Below are 27,993 nucleotides of genomic sequence, written 5' to 3' on the forward strand. Positions count from 1 at the left end.
AAACCTTTTATAACCCTTTACCAATTTTTATTAAAGAGCAGATTAGTGTTTTAAGAAAACCATGTTGTGCTTTTACTTCGATGTTCAATTTACAGAAAAACTGAACAATACACCTTTAAATTTAGTCAATATTTTCACACATAGAATTTCTTTCACAAAGTTAATTTTTACAAACCTTCCACAACTTGTTCAAACCTTTAGCTTTATTCTGTTTAATTTAAAACAATCCTTTAACCCATTAAACTAGGTAAAAATTTACATTCCCATGCATTTTTATAATATCTTACCAAAAACGTTTCATTCTCCTCACACACCTTGCGTGTAAACCTAGTTTTTCAGTAGTCTCAATCACATGTTATAATGGTAATTCTTAGCAACTTTCACTTTTGGTGCATAAATTTTCTTTTATGAATCTTTTCATGACTTACATAGACCATCTACAACATGCTTGGTCTTTCTGACTTGTCCTAAACATCCCTCTTTTTAAACAACCAGTCATTTTACTTTAGGACAAGAATTTACTCTACAAGATCCTTTCTTATATAAAATCTCTTTTCTTTATAACCTTCTTTTCATAGCTAGGTGGCATGGCTAATTCCACATATCCCCAGGCCTTATTTAGAATGCAATGTCTCCAAAATAAATTGAACAATTTTCAAAGGTCGAAGCAGTTTATGGCCTTAAAAATATTAAGCAAACCTAATATCTGACCCACATAATTTAGACTAAATGTCTTTATTTTATCAATAATCTTTAAAGCTGTTTATATTTCCCAAAGATGACCAAAGTTACATGAACTAAAAGGCATTACAGTTTTTTCTTTCAAAATATTTAAGCACTTATTTTTGTTTAAACCAATTAAGAGTTCTTTTATACAAACATTACACACACAACACATATATAACTACACAGACAAACCAAAGAAGATTACTACAGTAGTTGTAAGATTTTCCATTTGCCAGTTTTTAAGTTTCTTAATTAGATTACTGGCTTTGGGCTACAGTCCTTGGAAGAACAGGGCCAAGAAAGGGTCTCTGGTGTTTTTCCCAAGGAGTCCCAGGCTTTGAGAGCTTGAATATCCACTTTTAATTAAGCTGACTTTTAACCATAGCACTCTTTAATAAAGTCCTTTTAAAATTTCTTATTACCTGACTCTAGCCAGGCCAAAGAGCTGATATTTCTGGCTTTTAAACTTTACCCAAGGTAACCTCACAGGTGCTCTGAGAAAGGAAACTTCAAGACAGTTCGTGGAGGGGAAGAGAATCAAAAAATGGCAAAGGTCACCCAAATATCAATCAGAAAGGCTTATCCCCTAAGCTAGGGATTGAACTCTGAACCCAGGCCACCATTGTGAAAAGAGAAAGCATGGCACGTGGCTACAAGGTCAAGCTCCTAAGCACATAACTGACCAGTTTGCTGGGTCGTCTTGAACAACAGGCTTATGAGGTTTTGGGCACACATTTTATCCTAAGGTACCCCTCTTTAAGACAGAACAATACAGAAAGACACACAAAGCACATCAGATTCACTACAGCTTAAGACAAGCCTCAGAATTCTTTTTCGTATGAATCAAAACTTTACATGGGAGATAAGAGTAATTTTTACCATTCATTTAACCATTCTGCACAAAGAAAAAGAGGAAAAAAGCCAGAAATCTGACTGGTAAGAAATTCTTACCCTTTTACTGGCATGACAGGCTTCTGGGTTCTCTTTCCCTTTCCCTGAGCAGCCCTAGTGTCCCAGCTTGCCACACCATCGCCCTGGGGGCCAAGCTGCATCATAAAGGAAAATTATCTTTTTTTGTTTTGGCCAGAACAAAACACATATGATAAAACATAGACATTAGCCACTCTGCTTAGCACCCAATATCAAACTGGTAAGGCTTAAATTTGCCTTCAGATGGCCCCTGTCATCTTTAATCCAACCTCCAACTAGGAGTTTCAACACATGGTCTCTGGGCAAGATGGTTGCTCTGAGTAACAGAAAAGATAGGAAAGGAAAGGTAGAGAAAGAAAAGTATTGCCTGTGGCAAGGTGGGGAAGGTGAAGAGCTCGGGGAGGCCAGAGCAAGACCCACTCATTGCAATAACACTGAAAAGTTCAGGCGGCCACTTGTCAGTAGTGAAGGGATCTTTTCCAGCAATCCCATCAGCTATCAAGTTTCCCCTTTTGGGGAGGAAAAAGCTTCCCATGTCCCATGGTCCTGTACATGCCTAATACTGTCACTTATAGCCATCAGCAAAAAGTACAAGACAGATTAATCAAAAGAGAATAGCAGTTAACATCCCATAGCACCAAACCTGTTCTTAACTGAAAGAGACTTTACTGAGAGCCCTCATTTTTAAACACACTTCATTGCATTGTTGTTCATTTGGAACATTCCACTGTAAGTTATCGTTAGTAAGATTTTGCCATTTCTCTAAGACTATGCTGCCTCCCAGGCCTAATGTATAAGCTGGAAGGAACTTAGTTTTCCAGAAATTAAGGATCTCATTTTTACCTAAAATATTGGCTTGATTCTCAGGGTTTCTTGATTAATTGAGCCAATGATTTTTCCTACCTAAGCATGCAAGAAAAATGAAACAAAGGAGTAGAACATAAAAATCCCTGTGAATTTTCAAAAGCCAAGTTTTAAAGCCCCCGCAATATTACTGCTTACTATCAGTTCCTTTCTGAACCAGTCAGGTGTAAGAGCTAACTGGATCCAAGCCAATTAATTCCCAGATCAAATCCATTCCTGGACCCAGTTCAGTTTCTGTCGTGACTTCCAAACCCTGTTTGGATCAGAAATTTGCTCAAAGAAACTTGGAGAGCTCAAAACACAAATCCATGGAGCTCTGAAATCCAAGAGAGAGCTTACCCACGATCCCCAGCTGCTCTGAGAGATCAGTGAACACAAGTGGGTCCTGCAGATACCTTGCTTGTTCAGTTCACTCAGTGCTCCTGGGGTCACTAGAAGCTCTACTTCAGATCCCATTTCTGACTCCATCTGATAAAAGAAAAACTTTAGCCAAATTAAATTTAAAGGAGTTTAATTGAACAATGAACAATTTGCAAGTCAGGTAGCCCCCAGAATCACAGCAAATTCACAGAGACTCCAGCGCAGCCACCTGGTGGAAGATTTATAGACAAAAAAGGGGAAATGATGTACAGAAATTGGAAGTAAGGTACAGAACAGCTGGACTGGTTACAGATTGATGTTTTCCTTGGTTGAACACAGTTTGAACACTCAGTAGTGTATGAATGGTTAAAGTACGGCTGCTGGTGTAGGGACATGGATGAAACTGGAAAACATCATTCTCAGCAAACTATCGCAAGGACAAAAAACCAAACACCGCATGTTCTCACTCATAGGTGGGAATTGAACAATGAGAACGCATGGACACAGGAAGGGGAACATCACACTCTGGGGACTGTTGTGGGGTGCGGGGAGGGGGGAGGGACAGCATTAGGAGATATACCTAATGCTAAATGACGAGTTAATGGGTGCAGGAAATCAACATGGCACATGGATACATATGTAACAAACCTGCACATTGTGCACATGTACCCTAAAACCTAAAGTATAATAAAAAAAAAAAAAAAAAGTACGGCTGCTGGGATTGGCCAAGTCTCAGCTATTGTTACAGGCACATACTCCTAGTTAGGTTTACCTATTAAGCTAGGTTGCAGTTCTTCCACAAGAACTCAAATATAGAAGTACAGAGTCCTTCTCAGGACATATTTAGATCACTTTAACAGCACATACAGGCAGTCCTCACTGTGCAGAACTGTGTAGGGTAAGACTGAAAACCCCTGCAATTAAGCAATCAATAATTAATGGGAAAAATTATAGTTATTCATAACCTTTGAAGTTTTTTGTTAAAACATTAAAAATAATTTTACTGCCAGTTATAATGGTATGGAAAACCACATAGGAAAGGCATATGAAAAAAAGTAAAACCAATATTCATTTAGTATACATTTTTTTTAAGAGATGAGGTCTCACTATGTTGCCCAGTTGGTTTCAAACTCCTGGCCTCAAGCAATTCTCCCACCTCAGCCTCCTAAGTAGATGGGAGTACAAGTGCATGCCACTGTGCCTGGCTTTAGTGTATATAGTTTAAAATATCAAAAATATTGAGGATTAAAGTGTTTTGCTTCTTTGTAAAAAAAAAAATTTCATTTTTCTCTGAGGGTGGAGGAGAAATTAATGTAGATCCAACCTAGGTCGAGCCCTCTAACAAGCAACCCTCGGACACTTGGAGATTCACATTTTCATGTCTAACCTTATCAAATATTTTCGTCATTGCTTTTGCAAACTCATATCTCATTTCTATTATTTCCAACTTATTGTATGAAGTGGGCACCTTTTCTATGACTTGGCAAACTGTCATAACTCTAAGTTTGGATCAGCTTCTAATATTTTAACTTTTGCATTTTCAACATCATGAAATATCTCTGACAATTCTTTTTCTTTTCTTTTCTTTTTTTTTTTTTGAGATGGAGTTTCATTCTGGTCACCCAGGCTGGAGTGCAGTGACACGATCTCGGCTCACTGCAACCTCCACCTCCCAGGTTCAAGTGATTCTCCTGGCTCACCCTCCCGAGTAGCTGGGATTACAGGCACCTGCCACCACGCCCAGCTAATTTTTGCATTTTTGGTAGAGACAAGATTTCACCATGTTGGCCAGGCTGGTCTCAAGCTCCTGACCTCAGGTGATCCACCCACCTCAGCCTCCCAAAGTGCTGGGATTACAGGCATGAGCCATCGCACCTGGTCGACAATTCCTTTTCTAATAAAACTTCAGGTTTGAAGTAGCTATGATGTCTCTTGAAATTCTCTGCAGGTTTTTTGTTTTTGTTTTGTTTTGTTTTGTTTTTTGAGACGGAGTCTTGCTCTTGTCGCCCAGGCTGGAGCACAGTGGTGCAATCTTGGCTCATTGCAACCTCCACCTCCTGGGTTCAAGTGATTCTCCTGCCTCAGCCTCCTGAGTAGCTGGGATTACAGGCGCCCGCCACCATGCCCAGCTAATTTTTGTACTTTTAGTAGAGACAGGGTTTCACCATGTTGGCCAGGCTGGTCTCGAACTACTGACCTCAGGTGATCCACCTGCCTCGGCCTCCCAAATTGCTGGAATTACAGGCGTCAACCACTGCACCCAGCCAGAATTCTCTGCAGTTTTTAAATGATTCCCTATGGGCTTCTAGCTGGACACTGGACACAGCCTGATTTTATATAAGGTCTTTGTCGTAATATTGACAATAGGGTTTACCACGCTAAATCAGTGGTTTTCAAAAACTTCAGTATATTTTAGCAATGGTTGTCAAGCTTTTCTCAAGCAAAATCATACTGAAACCAAAACTATTCTGGAGTATAGGAGTGGGCATACATGACCCAGAATCCTGTCCCCTAGGCCTCTCCCTCAGCTCCTGAGGTTGTCCCCAAACAGTTCCAAAAACACAGTAACTTCCAGATATCTGCACTCCATAGATCAAAGTCTGTGGTTAATAAAGTACAGTAAAAACACCTACACACCATGATGCAGATCAAGTAGGATGGGACACATGGGTTCTGCCCAGTGTACTGGTACCTCAGAGTCATCTCATCCCTCTAATTCTGTTTCTCTGTTGCAGACCACTGATTAGGATCCAGTGTTACTCTCCACCCAATCTTCTAAACAGATGCCTCAAATTGTTTTTGCCTCTCAGCTCCCACCTTGAACATGGCTTTGATTCCACTTTTCAACATCTAACTTCAATAGCAACTCCAAGTCCTGCCTGGACCTACCAGACAACAGCCCCGTAATCAAGAGGTATCATGCACGGGCCAAGCGCAGTGGCTCACACCTGTAATCTGAGGCTGAGGCAGGTGGATTGCCTGAGGTCAGGAGTTCGAGACCAGCCTGGGCAACATGGTGAAACCCCGTTTCTACTAAAATACAAAAAATTATATTTTAGTGGTGTGGCAGCATGCATCTGTAATCCCAGCTGCTCGGGAGGCTGAGACAGGAGAATCGCTTGAACCCGGGAGGCGGAGGTTGCAGTGAGCCAAGATCGCGCCATTGCACTGCAGCCTGGGCAGCAGAGCAAGACTCCGTCTGAAAAAAAAAAAAAAAAAAGAGAGGTATCACACATGGTTCCACACATATCTAATTTGTGTTAGTATTTCTCTCTTCACGTGCCTTCTGCTCTGTTAGCCTCTCTTAAACAATCTTTGTTTTAAAGTCTTCATGTCCTGAATTACTTCCTTGCCCTCTTTACAGGATCAAAACTAGCTGCTGGCACTGGTTTTCAGTAACAATGAGATCTGGCTTTTAAGTTGGATGTCAATAATGTTTTGGTCATGTCATTACAAGCATGATTCCCTGTAACCTAATCTGAGAAGGCAGACAGCAGAGAGAATGGGAGGTGGAATGGAACACAGAAGGAAGCAGATTAGAAAGGAAAGAAAACATCCTCGTGTAAAGCTTTCCATAATGCTATTTTTATCTTTATAAAGATGCATGAGAGGAGAAGGAGGAGAAACAGGAAAGGGGGAAAACTTAATGGAAAGATTTTATCAGAAAGAGAAGGAACAAATGCCTTTGTAAATACTTTCTGGGAATTTGGGACGGTTACTATGAATGTGGCTTTGCATGCGTCTGCCTATGTGTGTGGCTATTCCTTCACTTTTCTTGGTGCCCCCAACACCAAAAACAGTCTGACCTCATACCTCCCATAAATATAAAATCTACTTGAAAAATTCCATCAAAGTTTAAAATATATATTTGCGTATTCTTGATTACTAATAATTACCAGCTGATCATCCAATTCAAAAAGTTGTTCCAGGTAAGTTTCAGACAATCTTCGAATGTTTGGTTTCATTGATGGAGCAATGCACATATCCCTTTAATAACATCATAAAATACAGTCAAAATTAATTTCATTAATCAGTTCCATAATTAAATCAGTGATTCTTGTAGGTGGAATGAAAGGGAGGAGAAGGAAAACACATTTCCCCTTAGGAGAAGCAGATCAAAATCACCTGGAGGACTTTTTCAAACTACTCTCGAAAGATTTTGCTGTGTCTCCCAAAGGAGGATATGCCTCCCTTTCCTCTTTCCCAGCTTGATGTAAACTGGCCCTATGAACATATTACTGATGAGAATACACCGTATTTCTCATGTTGAGAACCAGTGGGCAAATTATTCAGGTTTGTGTCTTTGAAACTGAAAAGACTGTGGAGGGATTCCTTAACAATCTTGAGATCGGAAGCATTCATTGGCAAGACCTTATTTTGTTACTGTGCAATAAAAGTTTTCCTTCAAAATAAAATATTTCTCTATCACAAATCAAAACAATACTTACCAAAGAAGATTCTGAAGACCACTTTTTATTATAACCATGATCATTCCCTCTAAATACCTCAGCGGATCCTCAGGACATGTAACAAGTATACCACATAACAGTGCCTGGGGAAAAAAAGGGAAATGGCATCAAAATTTCTGAATTTTCATGTTTTTACTAGCTAGCAGGTAACTTTTTATTGTTCAATTTGTTTTGGGTTTTTTTGTTTTTTAATTACTTATTTCCATAGGTTTTTGGGGAACAGGTGATGTTTGGTTACATGAGTAAGTTCTTGAGTGGTGATTTGTGAGATTTTGGTGCACCCATCACCTCAGCAGTGTACACTGAACCCAATTTGTAGTCTTTTATCCCTCAACCCCCTCCCACCCTTTCCCCCAAGTCCCAAAAGTCCATTGTATCATTCTATGTCTTTGTATCCTCATAGTTTAGCTCCCATTTATGAGTGAGAACATACAATGTTTGGTTTTCCATTCCTGAGTTACTTCACTTAGAATAATGGTCTCCAGTTCCATCCAGGTTGCTGTGAATGCCATTAATTAGTTCCTTTTCATGGCTGAGTCATGTTGCATCATATGTATATATGATGTGATATATATATCTCACAATTTCTTTATCCAATCATTGATTGATGGGTACTTGGGCTGGTTCCATATTTTTGCAATTGTGAATTGTGCTGTTATAAATGTGTGTGCAAGTATCTTTTTCGTATAATAACTTATTTTCCTCTGGGTAGATACCCAATAGTGGGATTGCTATCCCACTACTGATCAAATGGTAGTTCTACTTTTAGTTGTTTAAGGACTCTCCACACTGTTTACTAGTTTACTTTTTTTTTGAGCAGAGTCTCGCTCTTTTCACCCAGGGGAGTGCAATAGTGCTATCTCAGCTCACTGCAACCTCCACCTCCCGGGTTCAAGCGATTCTCCTGTCTCAGCCTCCTGAGTAGTTGGGATTAAGGCATCCACCACCACGCTCAGCTAATTTTTCTATTTGTAGTAGAGACAGGGTTTCACCATGTTGGCCAAGCTGGTCTTGAACTCCTGACCTCAGGTGATCCGCCTGCCTCAGCCTTTGAAAGTGCTGGGATTACAGGCGTGATCCACCATGCCCAGCCTAGTTTACATTTTCACCAGCAGTGTAGAAGTGTTCCCTTTTCACTGCATCCACGCCAACATCTTTTTTTAAAAAAAAAATTTTTGATTATGGCCATTCTTGCAGGAGTAAGGTGGTATCACATTGTGGTTTTGATTTGCGTTTCCCCGATCGTTAGTGATGTTGAGCATTTTTTCATGTTTGTTGGCCATCTGTATATCTTCTTTTGAGGACTGTCTATTCATGTCCTTAGCCCACTTTTTGATGGGATTGCTTTTTTCTTGCTAATTCGTTTGAGCTCTTTGTAGATTCTGGATATTAGTCGTTTGTTGGATGTATAGATTTTCGCCTACTCTGTGGGTTGTCTGTTTACTCTAGCAGCAGCAAACTTTTTCTTATACAGTTAAAATGTCAAATAATGCGACAGTTTTAAAGTAAATGTGTTTTTACATACCCCTCTGTATTTATTCAGTGTTAATATTCTGCTAAAGTAAAATAAAAATGCAGTTTATCTTGCCTCTTTCTAAAAATCCATCATAAACAATACAATAAAGTCACTGTACCATGAGGGTTTCCATTACATGAGGAGTAAGTTCTTTATAGCCAATCTGAAGACATAACTATGATGCTTACAATATAATACAATACAGGCTTGATAAATATAATACAGTATTTATCAATGTATAATATAATACAATTATATTATACAAAATAATACAATAAAGGCTAGAAACATCAGAGCCTTTTAAAGTATGAGAAGGGCCTTTTAAAGTATTTCTAGCCTTTTAAAGTATGAGAAACTCATTAGGGTTTTGGGGGGTTTGTTTTGTTTTGTTGTTTTGTTTGGTTTGGTTTTGTTTTGCCAAAAAGTTCCTTAGACCGAACCATAAAAGAGATTGAGAAAATCCACCATTAAAATGTGTGAATTTAAGAACTCTTAAAAATACATTTGTATTTTATCATTCACAACATCTACAGAGTATATACATTTGAAAAATTGTAGCTCAGTACACATAGGTGGGAAACAATGGACTTGCTGGATCTAAGATACTGTTTAAAGCACATACATGGAACTCGTAAAGTTGCTGCTGTCTCATTTTCCTTATGAGGTCCCCCCAAAAGAAGAAACTTCTTGTTAAAAGTGTCTGCAAGATATACAGAATTACTGGTGTTTTCTCCATTTGAGACAGATGAAAAGGTCTGCAGCACACTTCCCACAGAAACCACCTGGAATTCCCCATCGGCATTTCTCTTTCCCTTTGTGGTTCACCGTTTTCTGGTGGGATCTAGTGTGCATGTTGGGGGTGGTCGGGATGCTTCAGATCCACTCCTGCTGGCTTTTTCTCTTGATCCTCTATTTCCAGAACAAAATAACTCCATCACTTGAGTTACACAGCAGTCCTCCCTACCTCCATAGGCCAAGTGTCAGCAGATCTAGGCCTGGGGTCTTGTCTTAGACTCTCAGCAATTCTCATACTGTTCCTCCAAAACTAAAAAGGGTAATTTCTCCTAATTGGACCCTGCATAATAACAATCTCTCCCCTTTGCAATAGCTCCATGCTCCTCTTCTTAGTGTACAGCCTGCAAGCAAGAAGCTCAGTCCTTTAGAGAATGGCAGAATGGTAAGATTTAGATCCCTCTCCCTCTCCAGCTCTGCCTTCAGACCAAGGCCATACTAACTGCTTAGAAGTGCTCAGCCACCTGCAGACTGACTTCCTTTTCCCCCAAACCAAGAGACTATAGTTGCACAGGAGATTAGTGGTCTCACCACAGTTGCAACCTGAATTTGAACAGTCATCTATTACCTAAAGAGCCAGCAAGAGTGGGTCCTAGAGGGACCTAACAAAAAGGGCTGAAGCCATCTATTATCTGGAGGCCAATCAGACTTCCCACAGCTCCCTCAATATCCTTGGTGAAAAGCCCATCTGCTCTCTAGCACTTCTGTGCCTGGATCTCCAGAGTACTGAGTTTCTGTACTCCTCACTCTACATCCTTTTCTCCATCTTACTCTGGCATCCTGAGGACATCTACATCAGAATCACCTGGAGAATGAATTTGTCTCTGAGAATAGGGCCTAGAAACCTGCATTTTACTAAGCTCCCCAGGTGATTCCTATGCATACTGATGTCTGAGAATGAGTGTCTAAATGAAGTTCAGCTTTATGGTACATTTTTAAGAAAGTTGAGATCTGGTTAATGTATGTCAGAAATTGATTATATATATATATATATTTCCAAGCTCCACTTATAATAAACTACTTTTCCTGAAAAGCTATCCTGCAGAAGTCAGGTTGAGAGGATAAGTCTCTGAAATGCTAATAAAGGCATATGGAACTAGCAGAGTTGAAACGCACACTTTTCACATAGGAAATCTCACTGTTGGCCAGGTGTGGTGGTTCATGCCTATAATCCCATCACTTTATGAGACCAAGGTGGGAGGTTTGCTTGAAGACAGGAGTTCAGGACTACCATGGGCAATACAGTGAGACCCCATCTCTAAAAAATGAAAAAATTGTTTTAAAAATTAGCTGAGCATGGTGGCGTGCACCTGTAGCTCTAGCTTCTTGGGAGGCTGAGGTGGGAGGACTGCTTGAGCCCAGGAGTTCAAGGCTGCAGTGAGTTATTATCACAACACTGTACTGCAGCCTGGGTGGCAGAGAAAGACCCTGTCTCAAAAAATAATAGTAAAGAAAGAAATCTCACTGTCTTTTTCCCTTGGACAAAATAGCATAGCATGATATTTTTTGTATTAATGGGTAACAGTGAACAGTGCATAGCTACATGCCAATAAGACAGCACAGTTAATGAATCAATAGCTTTTTCTCTGCCCAATGAAAATAAAAATCACAAAACCATCAACTTAGTCTTTATTGTAAGCAGAAGCAAAATAAACAAACATTCCCACAAGATTAATGTTTGGCTCTCAAAAACATTATTCAGGGCCTTATTATTAATAATATTCTCAGTAAAATCTTACACAATCAAGGACAAAAAAGTCCATGAGTTAATTATTGGATTAGCTCTCTCAAGCTTGTAAATTCACAAAGCAATTATGTAATCCTCACTTTCTTTTGGCTCTACTTCCCTAAACTCAGTTCCCAATATTTCTCATCTATTCTGAAGGATGTTCTGGGTCCTGAGGACAAACATGGGTTTATCCAGGACTGTTGCTTCCACTCCTTTCCCCTGCTGCCTATCTTTCAAAGAGCAAGATAATGCAAAGGGTGGAGTCCACTTGGTTTAAATCTGGGATCTGCAATCTTCTACCATGCAACCATTGACAAATTACATCTCTGTTTCTGTTTCCTTAAAAAAGTGGGATAATAAAGGTTCATATGCCAGAGGGCTATCACGAAAATTAAAAACTGCTTTGAGTAGTGTCTAGCATAAAATAGGCACTCAACAGATAATGATAGCAAGCTATCAAATATATATATATATATATATATATATATATATATATATTTTTTTTTTTTTTTTTTGAGACAAGGTCTTGCTCTGTAACCCTGGCTGGAGTGCAGTGGCACAATCAACCCAGTGTAACCTCAAGCTCTTGAGCTCAGGCAGTCCTCCCACCTCAGCCTCCCAAGGAGCTAGGACTACAGGCATGAGCCCCCAAACTCACTTAATTTTTTTGTGGAAATGGAGTCTCACTCAGTTACCCAGGCTAGTCCTGAACTCCTGGCCTTAAGTGATCTTCCTTCCTCTCAGCCTCCCAAAGTGCTGGGATTACAGGCATGAGCCATTATGCCTGGTCCATCACTATTTTTAACCATTCCACTGTTAATTATCACCTTCATTAGAGGAAAACACTTAGACATAGAGAAAAAAAATTGAAAATATTCCCTTATACCACTCAAAGTCCAGTGTGATGACTGAGAAAGAAAGACAGAGACTGACTCTGACTTAAACCACACCTAATGGAAGATGTTAGGACAAAAGCATTTAGTGGAAAATGGCTAGGAGAGAACTGAATAGACTAATAGCTCAAATATAAATAGCAAGATAGTAACTATTATAACCCTTGGTGGAAACACAAAAACAAATAAATGTAAGACACTTAAGAGAGCAAGTCTCGTTTAGCTTTTTAGATACTCAGATAAACAGTGAAATATGCTGAGGGCTGAAATAGTATAATATTATAATATAAAAAATAATTACTCCAAAAGTGCAGAGATAAAAGTGATTATCAAATACTTGGGGAGCCCTCAGTAGGTGAATAAACAAAAAAACATTGTTCAAAGTCCCTTCCATTTCCCTATCCCCTACCCTAACCTCTGAAACATATCTAAAGCAGTATCTCACAGATGATCGCCATCCCCCTGTGGGATGGAGATGGAGGTAGCACGCTGTTGTTTTGGATGATATCTTAATTTGTATTTATGGAAGTTAGTAAGTTACAATTTTGAAAATAAAGGGGCTTTTATGTCTTTTTAACATTGAAATAGACGGGTCAAAATTTTATTTTAGAAACTCTATAAATGAATATTCTGGAAGATTACTGAAAGAGGCCAACTAGCTTCAACGTTCAGATGAGACCCCAGGAAGAGGAAGATGCCCCTCAGGACCAGACTTCAAGGGTTTTTTTGTTGTTGTTGTTTTCCTTTTTTTTTTTGTTTTTGTTTTTTTTTTTTGTTAGACTTGAAGGTTTTTAAAGCAGACTGGACAGAACAGATGAGGAGCAGCAGACTCTATGACGTAAGAGTGAGACAAAGGACTCTGATACCTGCCAGACTGGGCCTGTCCCAGTGGGGAAGCAGTCCCTGCCGTCTCATCCCCTCTAAGAAAATTGTTATTGGAAAAATAATAAATCACGTGCTTTTCTTTGTTTAGTGTCCTCTGGATTTATCTCAGGAACTACATGTGTAAACTGCCTGGCTGGGCTGAGGGAATTCAGCAAAGATAACTGTCCTCCGGAGAAGCCACAACCTTCCTGCCCAAGGTCCAGCAAAATGAGTTGGTGTATCCAGCTCCTCCTCTCCTAAATGGGCAGGGTAGTCCCTTGCTGAAGAATCAGTAATTCCTGATTCTTGCATCTCTGACAAATACGTGCAGCAACTAGTCTTTTAAAAAAAAATACCTGGCCCAGCACGGTGGCTCACGCCTGTAATCCCAACACTTGGGAGGCCAAGACAGGCAGATCATGAAGTCAGGAGATTGGGACCATCCTGGCTAACACGGTGGAACCCGTCTCTACTAAAAATACAAAAAATTAGCTGGGCATGGTGGCAGGCGCCTGTAGTCCTAGCTACTCAGGAGGCTGAGGCAGGAGAATGACAGGAACCCAGGAGGCAGAGCTTGCAGTGAGCCTAGATTGCGCCACTGCACTCCAGCCTGGGCGACAGAGAAAGACTCCGTCTCAAAAAAAAAAAAAAAAAAAAAAAAAAAAACCTGATTGGCAACTTAATCTTGAAAGAAACATAAAACATAAAAACTTCTCAGAAAAGTCATAATTACAAAAAAAAAAAAAAAAAACCCTTTGCTTTAAAACCATGATTTGTAGATTAAGTACCCCCTCTGCTGAACAGATCTGGTTTTGCAAACTCTTTTCATCTTCCCTAAATGCTAAACCGAAATCGGAGCTCACCATTTGAAAAGTACTTTCTTCCTCTCAGATACAATCACTAGGTGTATCTGCTTAATGTTTTTGTAGATCATAATATCTAGCTCATCTTTGGTCCCTGTGGGGCAGTCCTTGTTTGTCTGTAAACAATGTACTGACTTCTACCTAGTAGAAAATTGAGGGAGAAACTAGGGTTTCTACGTTATTTCTGGATGACCCACTGTCTGAAGGTCTACCAATAAGGCTTTATTATGTCAGTTCCTATCTTAATAATCTCTTTGAAAACACAAATGCCTTTGGGAAGGAGTATATCCAAAAATGGAGGGCACATTAAGCTAATTCCCACAGTGGTGGAAAGAGTATCTCAGAGTTCTGAGAGACAGAAATGAAGAATATAGGGAGAGTGAAGGATCGGAAGGCAATACTTAGTTTTCCTACGATTTCTACCTAGGTTCAGGCTCTGAGTATCTTCAGGTGACTTAAAAAAAAAAACTTTGAATTTCTAAAATATATTTTTCCTGAATCTTAATGATGAAATATAAATATTTTCATCTCTATTTCTCCAAGATAGATTTCTATGAAAATATAGAATCAAAAGGTATATATTAAAGATCTTCATACATATCTCAAAACTGTTTTCCCAAAAGGTATTATCAATGTATAATCTCATCCCAAACGGATAAAGGCTCAGAGAGCTCAGGAGACAAGCTCAGGCTAGAGACAGCCTCAGAGTCAAAGCTCCAAGTGGTTGAAGCCATTGAGGTGTTTTCAACTAGCACGTGGTAGAGACCCAGCAAATATTTGCTGATAGAATGTCCTAGTGTACCCCCCTCAGCTGACCACTCTTGCTGTTCCCCAAGAAAAAAGACTGGCTGGTGTCAAGAGCCTCATCTGTTCAAAAAATTAAGTTACTTGTTTAACTTGAATTGAACATAGAATCCAGCAGTCTTTAAGCTGGGCGTGTGAATCTCCAAGAGCCCACAAAAACTTTTGAAAAATTACATGGGCAAGAATAGTATAAAGGAGTCTACTTTCAGATCCTCACCTTTCCTACACAGGTTGGCCTTCTATATCCATGGGTCCTGCATCCATATTCAATCAACCACAGATCAAAAATATTTGAAAAAAAGTTTCATCTGCTCTAAACACATACAGAATGTTTCTTCTTGTCATTATTCCCTAAATGAAATAGTATGCCATCTACTTACATAGCATTTACATTGTATTAGATATAAGTAATCTAAAGATGATTTAAAGTATAGAAGAGGATGTGTATAGGTTATATACAAATGCTATGCCGCTTTTTATCAGGAATTTGAGCATTCTCGAACGTCGGTCTCCAAGGAAGGTCTTGGAACCAATCCCCCATGGATACTGAGGGATTACTGTATTCTTTACTTAAATTGATCTGTCTGAGGACACAGTTTGCTATTTTCTTTTCCTACTTTTCTCTTTCACAATGGCTCTTCCTCCCACTCTAGAAAATAAAGCCCTCTATCACATCCATCCGGAATCTTACTATAAAGAACACTGAAGCAGAGAGATTTGGAAATTTTCTCAGTCACCCAGTTAACAATTGGTGAAGCCTAGAATCAAACCCAGGCAATTTTTTTTTTTCTGTAGAGACAGTCTCTCACTATGTTGCCCAGGCTAGTTTCAAACTCCTGGCCTCAAGCAATCCTCCTGCCTCGCACTGCCAAAGTGCTGGAATTACAGTCATGAGCCATCACGTGGCGCCTAGGAAATTCTTACAAATAAGAAATAATCCCCTCATCTTGCTTCAGATACTTTAGGTTTCAAGTAACAAATTCAACTTAATATATGTACTTTATTAGCTCCTATGAGAAATTCAAAGGTAGATGAAGCTTCAATGTGGGTTTAATACAGTGTCCAGTGGCTTACTGGTGTCACTAGGGCCTGGTTTCTTTCCATTTCCCCAATTGGCCTTTTGTGGAATCCACTTCATGCTAAAATTATCTCTCCTTGTGGCCACACAGGTAATTGCCAATGTTCCCAGGATTAAGTGCTTCCCCATCAGCATCCAGAGAGGGTATATCCAACCAGCATCCTGATCTAAATCAGCTTGGATTACATATTGCCGTCCCCCATGACTCTATGCCTTCTGCCTCCCTATGGTCACAAACATTATGGCCAGGGAAACTGAATGCACCGGTTGTTGCAAGCCAGTTGGGGTCCAACCCCAGAGATGGGGATAGACAGTTTTCTTGAAGTAAATGGGCTAGGTGAGGGAAGAGACAGCGTATAGAATAAGAATGTAGGAAATATTAGGAAGAGGGAAGTAGATGCTATGTAGGCAACTTGTAAATGCCCAGTAGACATCTGCTCCTGGAGAACATGGGAAAGGAAGAAGAAAAGGGGGTAATTACAGAAGGGTTGAGATCCACTTACTGAGTGATGCTGTTGTGATCTATATCTTTTTAGAGACTGCTTTGAGATCCAACTTGATCTGACTCCCCTTATATGAACAAGCCAAGTATGGCAGATTATATTTTCCACAATGGCCATGACAGTATCTCCCATCCTCCATGCTCTTTTTGCAATGTGCCTTTGTTATACCTCCCATCATGAAAGGGTTCCATGTTCCCTCCCCTTGAATCTAACTGAAAATAATGTTGACTTCCAAACCTAGATCATAAATAATGGTATAACTTCTACCTGGTTCTCTCTGGGGAGGTTTGGTCTTAGAAATCAGCTACCATACTGTGAGGAAGTCTACGCAGCCCATGGGCAGGTCCAGATGAAGAGGAACCAAGCCTACTGGTTCACAGATCTGGCTAAACTCCCAGCCAACAGCCAGCACCAACTTGCTAGGCATGCAAAAGAAGGTATCATCTTAAAAGTGGATCTTCCACCCCCTGCAAAACCTTGCCAAAATTTCAAATTTTTAAGCAAACTAAGTGATTACTGTTGTTGTAAGCCACCAAGTGCTTTAACTGGTTGTATGTCACACGGCAATAGATAATTGATACACCAAACAAACAGAAAATGACTACACAGCCAAATCAAAGCTGTCATTCCATCCATCCCTAGCTACATACATTCTGAAAAAAAAAAAAACACCTAGCCATAACTATCTTTCATTTTAGATTTTTAAATTTCAAACATGTATAAACAGTAGTATAGGGAACACTTATGTACCTATCACCCAGTTTCAACAATAATTATTCTGTGATTTTTGAATCATCTATATATCTACCCATTTCTACCTATTCTCAATTATAATTTAAGGTAAAATTTATATTATTTCAAATGCATAAATCTCATTGGTATAATTTTGATAATGAAAATACCCACACCCCAGGTGTGGTTTCTTTCCAACTCTCTGGAAAGTTCTCATGTCCCTCTCCAGTTAGTCCTCCTGTATCACTCAGAGTCCAGTCAAGAGACAGAAATCACACCTGTGTTTTGAATAAAGAACATTTATTCTATCTCATAAATACATTATAATAAACAATGCAATTAAAAGAATTACTAACTAGTAAAAAGAGAGTAACTACAAAGAGAGAACAAAAGAGAACACTAAAGGACACCCTGTGGCTCAGACAGAGTACCCAAAGATGAAATAACCTTGGAAGGAGGGCAGCCACCTCCCCAAGGCTGAGATTCAGAGAATGTGGAGTGTGGCTGAGGTGTAGTAGGGAAGTCCATTAGGTTGCCCTGAGACAGAGATAGTTCTCAGCCATGATGGGCCAAGGCTTGGTGAACAGGACCCCACCAGCTCACACTAGTGAGCAGACGCCCCCTGCTGGGGTGCCAATGGGCTGAGGCTGGTGAGCAAAACTTGCTGAAGAGTGGGCACCACTGGGTGCACCACACACATGCTCCTGGAAGCTGTGTCATGTGAACAAGAAGTGAGGAAGCACACAGGAACCAGGAAGTGAAGCCCCATCTCCCTCCAGGGTCCCTCCAGCACTGACAAGGCTTAACACCATGCTAGCCCAAAGCAATGCCAAGGTCTAGATCATGACACCAGTCCAGCTTCTAGGTGTCAAGGGCTACTTTTCTCCTCCTCAATATTTCTGCAGTATTATAATCAGCTGTCTAGTTTTATGAGGAAAAAATTTTAGACTTTAACTAAAATTTCACTGAATTTATACATTTTCTGGGAAGACATTACGTGTTGTTATTTTCCCATTCCTAAACACGGCAGAGTACTTCATTTCTTTAGGTCACCTTAAACGTCTTTCAATAAAATTTTACAAATTCCTCCAAATAGGTCTTTCACATCTTGTCCTAAGAAACCTTATATTTTTTGTGGCTATTATGAATGAAATTTTTTTTTTTTTTGAGACAGAGTCTTACTCTGTTGCCCAGGCTGGAGTGCAGTGGCGCAATCTCGGCTCACTGCAAGCTCTGCCTCCCGGGTTCACACCATTATCCTGCCTCAGCCTCCTGAGCAGCTGGGACTACAGGCGCCTGCCACCACACCCGGCTAATTTTTTTTTGTATTTTTAGTAGAGACGAGGTTTCACCGTGTTAGCCAGGATGGTCTCAAACTCCTGACCTCGTGATCCACCCGCCTCAGCCTCCTGAAGTGCTGGGATTACAGGCGTGAGCCACCGTGCCCGGCCTATGAATGTAATTTTTTAAAGTTACTATTTAAAACTTTGGTCCTAGTGAATTGAAATGCAATTGATTTTTTAATATTCAGTGGAAGAATTTTGTGAGGATTTTTTTTTTTGAGATGGAGTTTCGCTCTCATTGCCCAGGCTGGAGTGCAATGGCATGATCGCAGCTCACCGCAACCTTCGCCTCCTGGGTTCAAGAGATTCCCCTGCCTCAGCCACCCGAGTAGCTGGGATTAAAAGCATGCGCCACCACACCCAGCTAATTTTGTATTTTTAGTGAATTTTCTCCATGTTGGTCAGGCTGGTCTTGAACTCCCAACCTCAGGTGATCTGCCCGCCTTGCCTCCCAACGATTTTCTTTTTTCGTCTACTCTTTCACTGTGGGTGTAAGGAATAGTCAGAAACTGAAAATACTAGGAAATGTAGGACTATGGATATTGAGAGCCCATTTGACAACTGAGGATTGAATTTAAAGTGACACAAGTCAGTTTAATTGTGTGTTCTTCCTTTAAATAATGTTCAATTGCTCAGGGGTAAGCACGGACTGCTGGATATTTGAGTTTTACCAGGGATAGGTGTTTGTCACATCAATAGGACAGAGGGAGAAACAGGTAAAGGAGATAATTGTATTTGAAAGTTATCATAATGATGGTGGCATTTTAAAAGCATGTCTGCAAATGATATTTCTTACATAAAGAGGTGGGGTTTAATTCTTCTCCTCTTGAATATGGATTAGTCTTAATAATCCACTGGTAATGAAGAGAATACAGTGAAAGTGATGTTGAGTAACTTCTGGGGCTAGATTATAAAAGGAGATTTTACTTGGCTCTGTCTCTTGGACACCTGTTTTGGGACACAGCCTCCACGCTGTGAGGAAGCTCAGGCCACATGGAGATGTCACACACAGATGTTCTAGCTGTCAGTCTCAGGAGAGGTCCTCATCAACAGCCAGCATCAACTGCCAGGCATGTAAGTAAGGAAGCCTTCAAGATGATTTTAACTTCAGCCACTCTGACATGTAAGTACATGAGAGATCTCAAGCAATAACATTCTGTCAACTCCCATAACTTTGAGAGGCAATAATAAAATGAATACTGTTATTTTAAATCACTAAATGTTGTAAAGACATTTAGGTAATAGACATCTACAATAATCATGAACCAAGGAATCTAAGATGGGTAAAGAGAGAAATGAGGACATGAGAGTAATATTTGATAGTGCAAAGATAATTGAATGAAATGGTGGTTTGAGTCAGTTGAAGAAGTGCTAGTGTAGAAGCTCCAATGTGAGTGAGCTAAGAAATTAAGAGATAAGTGGACGAAGAAATGGAGATTTCAGAGATGGTACAGCAATTTAGGATAAAATGGTTAAGAGTATGACCAGAGAAGGACATGACTGAGGAATGGTGAAAGCAAAGATAACTGGAAGAAAGGTCAAGGATGTGAACGGAACATCCCTGTGAATACTGCGGCCACAAGAATAATGACAGGAGTAGAGAGAAAGGAAGATGGTGAGCCAGATGCTAATGCTACCAACAAAACATAGAGATTGGTACATAATGAAGAGAGTGAGTGCTAAATCCGATGTTATGAACTACAAAGAAGCTGAGACTTTAGAAGAAGGAGGGAAGATATGTAGTTTGGAAGTGGAAATGGGGAGCCAAGGAAAACACCTAACCTATCTCTAGATCTGAGGTAAACTGAGGAGAGAAACAAGACAGTCTCCATAGGATTTCATATCTGAGTAGGATGTGAAAAGTCACCATGGTCCAATGACCCTGCTACAACAACTAGAAAAAAACAGACACGTTATAAAAATCACATTTAAAAAAGATATTGGAGAGCCATGGAATTCCAGGGGAAGGAAAATTTTCTGAAGTGAGCTGACAATGCACAGCTGTTTTTTTTTTCCCCTGGGAACGTGTGCCAGTTCTGGGTAGGAAAGAGGACGGGGCTGGGCCCAGGCAGAGAAAGTCTACAAATGGGAAGAGAAATCAATAGGCTTATGGTGGTGGCACGGGGCTAACATGACAGGTTAGAAACTTGAGGTGCCCCAAGTGTGGCCACTGTCTCCCACAAGGCAGTGAGTTCTGGGAGTGTTCACACAGGAGGCTGAGGAGCTAGAACATCGACTTCTACAAGGCAGAGAGTCTTTCATAATCTCAGGGAAGGAAGAGGAAGCCTGCCTCAAACATACAGCCAGCATAACCTTCAATGTACTTGCCAGATTTTTAAGTTGAGGGCCTACGGCCGCCGCACCGTCTGGGAAGTGAGGAGCGCCTCTGCCTGGCTGTCGCCCCCTCTGGGAAGTGAGGAGGCCCTCTGCCCTGTCGCCGCACCATCTGGGAAGTGAGGAGGGCCTCTGACCGGTCGCTGCACCGTCTGGGATGTGAGGAGCACCTCTGCCCGGCCACCCCACCGCCTGAGAAGTGAGGAGCGCCTCTGCCTGGCCGCCCCACCACCTGGGAAGTGAGGAGCGCTTCTGCCTGGCTGTCGCCCCCTCTGGGAAGCGAGGAGGCCCTCTGCCCTGCCGCCCCACTGTCTGGGAAGTGAGGCGCGCCTCTCCCTGGCCGCGCCACAGTCTGGGAAGAGAGGTGCGCCTCTGCTCCGCTGCCCAACCATCTGGGAAGTGAGCAGCGCCTCTGCCCAGCCGCCGCACCTTCTGGGAAGTGAGAAGCGCCTCTGCTTGGCCGCTGCCCTATCTGGGAAGTGAGGAGCGCCTCTGCCCGGCCGTTGTGCAACCCTCGAAGTGTGAAGTGGCAGCCTTGTGTGTGATTTTTATGCCCTCCCCAAGTTTGCATTTTTGATATTAAAGTTTACTTTTAAAAGTTTTAAATTGGGGAATATATACATATATATATGTATGTATGTTGAGGGCCTAGAAGGGAAACTAAAGAGTCAAGCTTAAATACCTCCGAAGAACAGAACCAAATCTCTCACAATCTTTCAGTTTGAGGAGACAGAGACTGGCTAGCTTCTCAATCAAAAGCCCAGAAGAGCTATGCCTGAGGAACAGGGATGAACCAGATGTAAACTGAACCCAAATAAATCCACAGTCCAAGCTCAACACAGATCAGTCCCTTCCTGGACTGAGGTCATGAGCTCCGTACTCTACACAGAGGAAAGGACGAACCTTTGCTGGCGAAAGAGTATATCATCTGGAGCTTCTATTTTTCTTTTCTCATACGGTGTCCAGTAACAATAAGAAATTACTAGATATGTACGAAGGCAGGAAAATGTCTTGAATTATCAACAGAAGAAAATAAGCAATAGAAGCAGACCCACAAATGATCTGGATATTCAAGTTAACAAACAATGATTTCATTTTATGTATTTATTTTATTTATTTTCTTTAAAGACACAGTCTCACTCCGTCACCCTGGCTGGAGTGTAGTGGTGTGATCTCAGCTCACTGCAACCTCTGCCTCCTGGGTTCAAGTGATTCTCATGCCTCAGCCTCCCGAATAGCTGGAATTACAGGCGTGCACCACCACACCTGGCAAATTTTTGTATTTTTAGTAGAGATAGGGTTTCAGCTGGTCTCGAACTCCTGGCCTCAAGTGATCCACCCACCTCGGCCTCCCAAAGTGCTAGAATCACAGGCATGAGCAACAAACAATAATTTTAAAATAACCATCAACATGTGTGTTAATCCATTTTGCACTGCTATAAATAAATACCTGAGGCCAGGTAATTTATAAAGAAATGAGTTGTATGTGGCTCAGGGTTCTGCAGGGTGTACAAGAAGCATGGTGCCGGCATCTGCTCGGCTTCTGGTGAAGGCCTCAGGAAACTTTTACTCACTGCAGAAGGCAAAGGGAGCCAGCATGTCACATGGCAAGAGAAGCAGTAAGAGAAAAGCTAGAGGGAGGCTCTTTTAAACAACCAGCTCTTGGGTGAACTAATAGAGGGGGAACTCACTCATTATCACAGGGGAGGGCACAAAGCCATTCTTGAGGGATCTGCCCACATGACTCAAATACCTCCCACTGAGCCCCACCTCCAACACTGGGGATCAAATTTCAACAGATTTGGAGAGAACAAATGAAGAAAACAGAAAAAGGCAAAATGAATGAAAAGATGCATAATTCTAATAATCAGAATTTATTTAAAAATCAAATTGTCATTCTAGAACTGAAAAACATGTCTAAAATTAAGATTTCATTTGATGTATTTAAGAGTAGACTGGACACAGCATAAAACAAAATTAGTAAACTTGAAAACCATCAATGAAAAAGATCCAAACTTGAGCTCAAAAAGAAGAAAATGGGGAAAGAGCAGAAGAGATCAAAAGAGGCATGTAGAACAAGGTAAAGAAAAAAAAAAAGGCTAACATATGTACAATGGGAGTTCCAAAAGGAAAAGAGAGAACTGAATAGAAGTACTATTTGAAAAGAACCAAGAATGTTCTAAAACTGATGAAAAATATCTATCAACAGATTCAGTAAGCCCAGGGAACCACGCAGGATTGTTTAAAATGTTTTTTAATTTTTTTAGAGATAGGGTCTTGCTCCATCACCCAGGCTGGAGTTCAGTGGTGCGATCATAGTTCACTGCAGCCTCAAATTCCGTGATCCTCTCGTCTCAGCCTCACGAGCAGCAGAGACTACAGGTGTGAGCCACTATGACCAGCTAGGTTTTTTTTTTTTTTAATTTTTGTACACACAGGGTCTCACTATGTCACCAAGGCTGGTCTTGAACTCCTGGCAAGCAATCCACCTGCCTTGGGATCTCACAGTGCTGGGATTACAGGTATGAACCACCAAGCCAGGCCTGATTTTTTAAAAAAATCAGTCTCTATTCAAGAGATTTGCAGGAAAATGATATTGTAGGTAGACAATCAGGTTTTATTTAGGACAGGCGGATGAAATTCAGAAGACGTTAAATATACAGGGAAAATTTTAATGAAAGGTTATTTATGTATTCCAAAGCTTGCAGAAATTGGGTTTTAGAAAAGTATAAAACCTGCCAGACATGGTGGGTCACACTATGGTGGATCATGCCTGTAATCTCAGCACTTTGGGAGGCTGAGGCGGGTGGATCATCTGAGGTTAGGAGTTCGAGACCAGCCTGACCAACATGGTGAAACCCTGTCTCGACTAAAAATACAAAAATTAGCTGAGCATGGTGGCAGGTGTCTGTAGTCCCAGCTACTTGGGAGGCTGAGGCAGGAGAATCGCTTGAACCCAGGAGGCAGATGTTGCAGTGAGCTGAGATGGCGCCACTGCACTCTAGCCTGGGCAACAGAACGAGACTGTATCTCAAAAAATATATATATATATAAAACCCATCTGGGAAACTGAGTCAGATAAATAAATGTACAGACAGAATAGATATGAGGCAGAATGGAATTCATCTTGATATTCTCTTAGGAGAAATGGGTAATGAGTTTAAGGTGGGTGTGTGGGGCCCAGAAGATTGCTCCCTTGCACTTGCTGCTAGTGTGGTAGCAGAGGTGAGTGAAGGACTCCCCAGGAGAACATGATCTTAGACAATGGAGAATGCATACAAGGGCCTCCTCTCTGGGTGCAGAACAATGTAGCAAGCTGGTAAGGAAGGAATGCTTTCACCCAGAGGGGAAACTGGGGACTGCCTCATTGCAGTTTTGTGCTGTTATAGTAACTGGCGGTCTAGATGAGAAGAGGCCATCACTTCCTTGATGTACCCTGACTCTCAACTCAAGTCCATTTCTGCCACCTGCTCCACCGCCATATCACAGACTGAGTCATCACTCAGAATGGCTGCACCCTGAATTGTAAATATAAACATTCCACTTTCTGATTCCCACCTCCTATGTTTCCAGTTCCCTCGCTTAATTACTCCCTCTACTTCTCTTCACTCACCTCTTAGAAGAGTCTTCACTTTCTGTCCATGTATCAGTATCATATCCTTTTCTCATTTCCCACTGAGTCCTTAGAGTCCTTGGCCCATCACTTCAGATACTCAGGAGCTTAGCTCCCTAACCTACTGCCTTTCCATTCTATTAATATGTGCCTGGCAAATTCCTAACCCAGACGAAGTCAACTTGGTTATCTCTTACCAACATCTGATTTACTGACTGCTACTTGAGAAAATCACACAACCGGGAAGATGGGTACCATTCTCCCTACATATTTTCAAGCACAATTGTATAGAGGTACAACACGAAACTCACTGTAATAAATTAAAACAATACAGCTATGGATAGAGTAAAAAGTTAGAATTCTCCATCTCCTCCCCCAAAACCATTCCACAAGACATCTGTTATTAACAGTTTGGCATAGGTTCTATGCATGCACTATTGTCTTAAAGATAGATATACACACATATATGTACATAAACACATATGCAACATATATGAAATCAGATGGACAGCTAGAGCAGAATGGACAGTTGCTAAGCAACTTGCACTTTTTCTTTTTTACTTAATAATGTGTTGGGAGCCAGCCCTGTGGTGTATGCCTGTAGTCCTAGCTACTTGGGAGGCTGAGGTGGGAGGATCACTTGAGCCCAGGAGTTTGAGGCTGCAGTGAGCTAGGATGGAGCCACTACACTCCAGCCTGGGTGGCAGACCAACACCCCGTGTCTCAATAATAATGAAGATAATAATAATATGTCTTGAAGATGGCCGAATAGGAACAGCTCCGGTCTCCAGCTCCCAGCCCCAGCGACACAGAAGACTGGTGATTTCTGCATTTCTGCTTGAGGTACCGGTTTCATCTCACTAGGGAGTGCCTAACAGTGGGTGCAGGACAGACTGTGAAGCGCACTGTGCGCGAGCCGAAGCAGGGCGAGGCATTGCCTCACTCGGGAAGTGCAAGGGGTCAGGGAGTTCCCTTTCCTAGTCAAAGAAAGGGGAAACAGACGGCACCTGGAATATTGGGTCAGTCCCATCCCAATACTGCGCTTCTCCAATGGGCCTGGAAAACGGCACACTAGGAGATTGTGTCCCGCACCTGGCTCGGAGGGTCCTGTGCCCACGGAGTCTCGCTGATTGCTAGCACAGCAGTCTGAGATCAAGCTGCAAGGTGGCAGTGAGGCTGGGGGAGGGGCGCCCGCCATTGCCCAGGCTTGCTTAGGTAAACAAAGCAGCCAGGAAGCTCGAACTGGGTGGAGCCCACCACAGCTCAAGGAGGCCTGCCTGCCTCTGTAGGCTCCACCTCTGGGGGCAGGGCACAGACAAACAAAAACTCACCAAAGAACCTCCACAGACTTAAATACCCCTGTCTGACTGACAGCTTCGAAGAGAGTAGTGGTTCTCCGAGCACGCAGCTGGAGAACTGAGAACAGACAGACTGCCTCCTAAAGTGGGTCCCTCACCCCTGAGCAGCCTAACTGGGAGGCACCCCCCCAGTAGGGTCAGACTGACACCTCATTCAACCGGGTACTCCTCTGAGACAAAACTTTCAGAGGAACTATCAGACAGCTGAATTTGTGGTCTCACGAAAATCCGCTGTTCTGCAGCCACCGCTGCTGACACCCAGCCAAACAGGGTCTGGAGTGGACCTCTAGTAAACTCCAACAGACCTGCAGCTGAGGGTCCTGTCTGGTAGAAGGAAAACTAACAAACAGAAAGGACTTCAACACCAAAAACCCACCTGTACATCACCATCACCAAAGACAAAAAGTAGATAAAACCACAAAGATGGGGAAAAAACAGAGCAGAAAAACTGGAAACTCTAAAAAACAGAGCACCTCTCCTCCTCCAAAGGAACGCAGTTCCTCACCAGCAACGGAACAAAGCTGGATGGAGGATGACTTTGATGAGTTGAGAGAAGAAGGCTTCAGACGATCAAACTACTCTGAGCTACGAGAGGAAATTCAAAACAATAGCAAAGAAGTTAAAAACTTTGAAAAAAAATTAGAAGGATGGATAACTAGAATAACCAATGGAGAGAAGGGCTTAAAGGAGCTGATGGAGCTGAAAGCCAAGTTTCGAGAACTACGCGAAGACTGCAGAAGCCTCAGTAGCAGATGCGATCAACTGGAAGAAAGGGTATCACTGATGGAAGATGAAATGAATGAAATGAAGAGAGAAGGGAAGTTTAGAGAAAAAAGAATAAAAAGAAATGAACAAAGCCTCCAAGAAATTTGGGACTATGTGAAAAGACCAAACCTACGTCTGATTGGTGTACCTGAAAATGATGGGGAGAATGGAACCAAGTTGGAAAACACTCTGCAAGATATTATCCAGGAGAACTTCCCCAATCTAGCAAGGCAAGCCAGCATTCAGATTCAGGAAATACAGAGAATGCCACAAAGATACTCCTCGAGAAGGGCAACTCCAAGACACATAATTGTCAGATTCACCAAAGTTGAAATGAAGGAAAAAATGTTAAGGGCAGCCAGAGAGAAAGGTCGGGTTACCCACAAAGGGAAGCCCATCAGACTAACAGCTGATCTCTCAGCAGAAACTCTACAAGCCAGAAGAGAGTGGGGGCCGATATTCAACATTCTTAAAGAAAAGAATTTTCAACCCAGAATTTGCTATCCCGCCAAACTAAGCTTCATAAGTGAAGGAGAAATAAAATACTTTACAGACAAGCAAACGCTGAGTGATTTTGTCACCACCAGGCCTGCCCTAAAAGAGCTCCTGAAGGAAGCACTAAACATGGAAAGGAACAACCGGTTCCAGCCACTGCAAAAACATGCCAAATTGTAAAGACCATCGAGGCTAGGAAGAAACTATAGCAACTAACGAGCAAAATAACCAACTAACATCATAATGACAGGATCAGACTCACACATAACAATATTAACGTTAAATGTAAATGGGCTAAATGCTCCAATCAAAAGACACAGACTGGCAAACTGGATAAGGAGTCAGGACCCATCAGTGTGCTGTATTCAGGAAACCCATCTCACGTGCAGAGACACACATAGACTCAAAATAAAGGGATGGAGGAAGATCTATCAAGCAACTGGAAAACAAAAAAAGGCAGGGGTTGCAATCCTAGTCTCTGATAAAATAGACTTTAAACCAACAAAGATCATAAGAGACAAAGAAGGCCATTACATAATGGTAAAGGGATCAATTCAACAAGAGGAGCTAACTATCCTAAATATATATGCACCCAACACAGGAGCACCCAGATTCATAAAGCAAGTCCTCAGTGACCTACAAAGGGACTTAAACTCCCACACAATAATAATGGGAGATTTTAACACCCCACTGTCAGCATTAGACAGATCAACGAGACAGAAAGTTAACAAGGATATCCAGGAATTGAACTCAGCTCTACATAAAGTGGACCTAATAGACATCTACAGAACTCTCCACCCCAAGTCAACAGAATATACATTTTTTTCAGCACCACACCACACCTATTCCAAAATTGACCACATAGTTGGAAGTAAAGCTCTCCTCAGCAAATGTAAAAGAACAGAAATTATAACAAACTGTCTCTCAGACCACAGTGCAATCAAACTAGAACTCAGGATTAA

General features: G+C 41.5%; 1 protein-coding gene across 11 annotated transcripts in view; it reads right to left on the reverse strand.

Moving 5' to 3' along the window:
* FBXL13 (F-box and leucine rich repeat protein 13) overlaps positions 1–27,993 on the reverse strand; it is a 304,728-nt gene that overhangs the window by 272,081 nt on the left and 4,654 nt on the right. For 6 of the 11 annotated variants that reach the window (XR_009209014.1, XR_009209018.1, XR_009209021.1 and 3 more), the window contains exons 2-3: positions 7,329–7,432; positions 6,777–6,867 (exon numbers count right to left, since the gene is read on the reverse strand). The gene's annotated coding sequence lies outside the window, so the exon portion shown is untranslated. The remainder of the gene's footprint in view (positions 1–6,776; positions 6,868–7,328; positions 7,433–27,993) is intronic. The other 5 variants (XR_009209023.1, XR_009209022.1, XR_009209020.1 and 2 more) reach the window with 1 other exon arrangement.

This window comes from Hylobates moloch, unplaced genomic scaffold, assembly GCF_009828535.3.
Source record: "Hylobates moloch isolate HMO894 unplaced genomic scaffold, HMol_V3 SCAFFOLD_1, whole genome shotgun sequence".
In the NCBI taxonomy this organism is placed as follows: Eukaryota; Metazoa; Chordata; class Mammalia; order Primates; family Hylobatidae; genus Hylobates; species Hylobates moloch.